General features: G+C 38.8%; 1 non-coding gene across 1 annotated transcript; it reads left to right on the forward strand.

The window, feature by feature from the left end:
* The first annotated feature begins 693 nt into the window (after positions 1–693).
* Positions 694–765, forward strand: TRNAC-GCA (transfer RNA cysteine (anticodon GCA)). The gene has a single exon. It is a non-coding gene; the product is annotated as a tRNA-Cys (tRNA).
* The last annotated feature ends 5,235 nt before the right edge of the window (positions 766–6,000 follow it).

Here is a 6,000-nt window from a genome sequence, read left to right on the forward strand (position 1 = left end):
AAGAATGGGCAGGAAAACTTTTATAAACAAGGGTTGTGAGGAGCAAAGAACCAAACCGTGTATTAAATTATATTATGAAGCCTTGATCATTAATACAGTGTAGTAATGGCACATGAATAAGATACTCGAGTAGAACAGAATGGAAAGGTGAAAATTAGATTCACATGCATGGAAGAATCCAGTGGCATCTTCATTTCAGTCACTCAATTGAGTCCAACTCTTTGTGACCCCATGGACTGAAGCATGCCAGGCATCCCTGTCCATCATCTACTCCAGGAGCTTGCTCAAACTCATGTCCATTGAGTCAGTGATGTCATCCAACCATCTCATCCTCTGTCAGCCCCTTCTCCTCTGGCCTTCAATCTTTCCCAGCATCAGGGTCTTTTCAAATGAGTCAGTTCTTCAAATCAGGTGGCCAAAGTATTGGAGCTTCAGCTTCAGCATCAGTCCTTCCAATGAACATTCAGGACTGATTTCCTTTAGGATGGACTGGTTGTATCTCCTTGCAGTCCAAGGGACTCTCAAGAGTCTTCTCCAACACCACAGTTCAAAAGCATCAATTCTTTGGCACTCAGCTTTGTTTATGGTCCAATTCTCACATCCATACATGACTACTGGAAAAACTAAAGCTTTGACTAGATGGACCTTAGTCAGCAAAGTAATGTCTCTGCTTTTTAATACGCGTCTAGGGCTTCCCTGGTGGCTCAGATGGTAAAGTGTCTGCCTGCAATGCAGGAGACCCAGGTTCAATCCCTGGGTTGGGAAGATCTCCTGGAGAAGGAAATGGCAACCCACTCCAGTACTCTTGCTTGGAAAATTCCATGGACAGAGGAACCTAGTAGGCTACAGTCCATGGGGTCGCAAAGAGTTGGACATGACTGAGCAACTTCAATTTCTCACTTTTTCAGGTTGGTCATAGCTTTTCTTCCAAGGAGCAAGTGTCTTTTAATTTCATGACTGCAGTCACCATCTGCAGTGATTTTGGAGCCCCAAAAAATTAAGTCTTTCACTGTTTCCATAGTTTTCCCATCTATTTGCCATGAAGTGATGGGACCAGATGCCATGATCTTACTTTTCTGAATGTTGACTTTTAAGCCAATTTTTTCCTCTCCTCCTTCACTTTCATCAAGAGGCTCTTTAGTTCTTTGCTTTCTGCCATAAGAGTGGTTTCATCTGCATGTCTGAGGTTATTGATATTTCTCCAGGCAATCTTGAGTCCAGCTTGTGCTTCATCCAACCCAACAGTTCACATGATGTACTCTGCATGTCAGTTAAATAAGCAGGATGACAATATACAGATTGATATATTCCTTTCCCAAGTTGGAACCAGTCCATTGTTCCATGTCTGGTTCCAACTGTTGCTTCTTGACCTGCACATTTCTTGACCTCCAGATTTCTCAGGAGCAGGTAAGGTAGGCTGGTATTCCCATCTCTTGAAGAATTATCCACAGTTCGTTGTGATGCACATGATCAAAGTCTTTGGCATAGTCAATGAAGCAGAAGTAGATGTTATCCTGGAACTCTCTTGCTTTTTCTATGACCCAACGGATGTTGGTAATTTGATCTCTGGTTTCTCTGCCTTTTCTAAATCCAACTTGAAAATCTGGAAGTTCTCTGTTCATGGACTGTTGAAGCCTTGCTTGGAGAATTTTGAGCATTACTTTGCTAGCATGTGAGATGAGTACAATTGTGCAGTAGTTTGAACATTCTTTGGCATTGCTCTTCTTTGAGACTGGAATGAAAACTGACCCTTTCCAGTCCTGTGGCCGCTGCTGAGTTTTTCAAATATGCTGGTGTATTGAGTGCAACACTTTAATAGCATCATCTTTTAGAATTTGAAATAGCTCAACTGGAATTCTATCACCTCCAGTAGCTTTGTTCTTAGTAATGTTTCCTAAGGCCCACTTGATTCCCACACTCCAGGATGTCTAGCTCTAGGTAAGTGACCACACCATCATGGTTATCTGAGTCATGAAGATCTTTTTTGCATAGTTCTGTGTATTCTTGCCACCTCTTCTTAATATCTTCTGCTTCTGTTAGGTCCTTGCCATTTCTGTCCTTGATTGTGCCCATTTTTGCATGGAATGTTTCCTTGATCTCTCCAATTTTATTGAAGAGATCTCAGTCTTTCCCAATCTGTTATTTTCCTCTATTTCTTCACATTGTTTACTTAAGAAGGCTTATCTCTCCTTGCTCTTCTCTGGAACTATACATTCAGTTGGATACATCTTTCTCTCTCCTGTGCTTTTCAGAGTAAATCAAAAGCCACAATAGAAAATCAGCAAACGGGGAAAAGATAAGAACAGTGTACAGCAAAAGAAAGTTTTCCCTTAAACGTGAAAAACGTCCCTATGTCAAAAGACAAGACAAAATTTATTTTCAAACTCAATAAGATATCTACAGAGATAATAATTTGTATTCATCCTCAAATTAATGAGAAAAGAATGAACAACTCAATAGAACAAAGAGGCAAAATACTTGAACTGCAAATTCATAGTAAATATGAATTAGCAATGAGAATATGAAAAATTTCACTTCAATGCTAATCAGAAAAATGCCAGCTAAAAAGCAATGACAGCATTTTACACTCATCAACTTGTCAAAAATTAAAAGCAGTTGCTAAAAGTTGAAAACAACCTAACATCTATCAAAAGAAGACAGATCAAAAAATAGTGCTATATTCAAACAAAGGAATACTCTAAAACAATGAAAATACTATTGAGTGAAAAATATAAATTTTTGCAACAGTATATGAAATTTTAAAACATGTCAAAAAACACTAAATAATTTTTAGACATGTATTTGTGTATTAAACATATTAAAGTACAAACGGGAAAGAAAACACAAATTCAGAACTCAGGAGAAAAAGAGACAGGAGGGATAATGGATTGGTAAATATAATTAACAATCCAACTGTATTTATGATTTTCTATTTCTTAAGTTAGGTGATAGGTACTTAGATTTTCATTTTCTCTTTACAGTTTTTATATATCTAAAATATTTCAGGAAAAAAGGAGATAAAAGGAAAAGAGAAAAAAAGCTTTTTGAAATCAGGGCAAAACTCAATTTCAACCTCATCTCTGCAACTCACTGGTTGTGGGAACTTGATGGGCTATTTGACTTCCCTGAGCTTCTGCTTCCTCAACTATAAAGTTTTGATAATAATATGTATATTTCCTGAAACGGTATTTCAGTAGCTAGCAAAGTAACAAGTATGTGGTATGCACTAAATGTATTTGATATTTTTCTGAATTATTTCATTAAGGACAATATTGATTGGTAAGCACGTGTATGTACATTCCAAATGTCTGTGAGCATATCTGTGAGTTTACATGACATATACTTCTCAGTTTTTTGGAACACATCTCTTGTTGGGTTCTTACTATTTTACCATCTTTTGTTACATATCATCTTTTTATTTTGCACTTCCTGTTATAATGTTAAACATAGGAGGGACAATTTCTAGACAATCGATAGAACAGCTGCCAGGGGAAAAAACAGAAATGAAATGACTAAATGATTGAAGGTTGACACTTAAAAGAATTGTTTTGCAGTTAACAATAGCTGTGTATCTCAGAAATAAAATATCTGATAAATACACGATAACAAAGACCAAAATTGCTATCTGATATTGCAAATTCATAGCTAGAGCACCAAAAATTATTGAAAAACAATGACAAAATTTCAGTATTGACCTTAACTTTCTAAATGGGTTAGAGTCAACATGAATAGAAGCAGAGAAAATTATAATAAGTCCCCTTACAAGGTCTAAATTTTATGCCATTTAAGGCATAAATTAACACTGTGAAAGATACTTTAGATATCATGTTAAGTTCTCAAAACAAGCTTTGGAAATTGAGCAAGCAAATGGTAATGTGCTCTTTTAACTCTAATAATCGGTCTCTGTTCTTTCTTTTTTTCTCCTGTGATCTTGGTCTAGCCACAAACACCACACTGAGTCACACATGCACACCAGTCTTTGTCTTTCATCCTCTCCATGGCGGAGTCCTTTTGTGTTCTCTCTGTGTGGTGAGAGAGTTTATGAAATTCGAAAGCCTGTTGAGCTTTTCTGTTGAGGTCACGTTTGCTCAATGTGACACATCGGGTACTTTTTGTCTCTGAGCTTCAGTTTTCCTATCGTAAGACAGGCGTTGAAGTGAGTTAACATCTAACATAGACCTCTAAGAAAAAATTCTGAAGCATCCCCAAATGCAAGGTATTATTATTTATTTTGAGAAATACTATGACCTGAGTAGTAAAAAGGATCAGTTTCTAGGTGGTCTTCCTCCCAGAAAGCAAAATAAAACCTTGGTCTATTTGGTTTTCTGTTTCTGTACCTCCCAGCTACACTAAAAGTAGATTTGTATGAAAATCATTGTATTGCCTTCCTTAGCTGATATGTACTTTCCAGTCCATGTGGATGACATAAACGTTCACTTACTCATTTAACAAGTATGAATTGAGTACCTTCTGTGCCTTGCACAAGTCAGGCACTGTGTTTGGTAGTTTGGAAACATCAGTGGAAAAAAAAATTCTTGCTCTATTGGATCTCAGCATTAATCTGGGGTGGAGGATGTAACAGATAATAAGTAATAAATATTGAAAATGACTAGCAATAAATCTTGAAACTGACTGTATGTTGGAGGGTGACAGTGCTATGGGAAAATGGAACAGAGCAGATAAAGGGCTTCGGAGAGCTGTTGGGAAGGGGCTTGTCAGCCAATGGACAGAGGGGGCTAGATGCATCATCCATACTGCTCCATGAGAAAGTGACTTTTGAGGGGACTTATCCAGGAGAATATCTGAAGAATAAAGCTCCATGAAAGGGAATACAGTGTGTTTGCCATAGCCCTGAGTTTAGCACCCACCTTGAAACTGATGCATGGTGGGTTGAATCCACAGATGCCAAAGGTGAATACTGAGGGCGGACTGTATTCATTGTTATATTGCCATTTTATGTAAGGAACTTGAGCAGCCAGGGATTTTTGCTATCCACTCCTGGAACAATACCCCACAGACACTGAGGGACAAACGTACCCAGTGCCAAAGCCCCAAGGGGGAGCTTTCTTGGCATGTTTGAAACCAGTAACTAGACACTTGTGTCTGGAGAGGAGTTCAGGCAGAGTAGCAGGAAAGTAAATTAGAAAGTAGCATCTTCCCTCAAACCACCTTCCCCAGACTTTCAAAGATAAATTTCTTTATTGTGTACATCATTAAAGCAAGAAACCTTCCATTTTTGTTGTGATGCCTAGAATTATCTCAATGAATGTGTGACTGTTTCTTATGTGTTACTCTTTACTGGTTCATAGGGTTCTCAAGTCTCTTGTTGGCTTAAAACTCAACATTCAGAAAATTAAGATCATGGCATCCAGTCCCATTACTTCATGGCAGATAGATGGGGAAGCAGTGGAAACAGTAACTTTATTTTGGGGTGCTCCAAAATCACTGCAGATGGTGACTGCAGCCATGAAATTCAGACACTTGCTCCTTGGAAGAAAAGCTATGGTCAACCTAGATAGCATATTAAGAAGCAGAGACATTAATGTGCCAACAAAGGTCCATCTAGTCAAAGCTAGGGAGAAGGAAATGGCAATCTATTCCAGTACTCTTGCCTGGAAAATTCCATGGATGGAGGAGCCTGGTAGGCTGCAGTCCATAGGGTCACGAAGAGTTGGACATGACTGAGTGACTTCACTTTCATTCTTACTTTCATGCACTGGAGAAGGAAATGGCAACCCACTCTAGTGTTCTTGCCTGGAGAATCCTGGGGACGGAGGAGCCTGATGGGCTCCTGTCTATGGGGTCACCCAGAGTCAGACACAACTGAAGTGACTTAGCAGCAGTCAAAGCTGTGGTTTTGCCACTAGTCATACATGGATGTAAGAGTTGGACATAATGAAAGCTGGGTGCGGAAGAATTGATGCTTTAGAACTGTGGTGTTGGAGAAAATTCTTGAGAGTCCCTTGGACAGCAAGGAGGTCTAATCAGTCAATCCTGAAA

The sequence above is a fragment of the Odocoileus virginianus genome, chromosome 3, assembly GCF_023699985.2.
Source record: "Odocoileus virginianus isolate 20LAN1187 ecotype Illinois chromosome 3, Ovbor_1.2, whole genome shotgun sequence".
Lineage (NCBI taxonomy): Eukaryota > Metazoa > Chordata > Mammalia > Artiodactyla > Cervidae > Odocoileus > Odocoileus virginianus.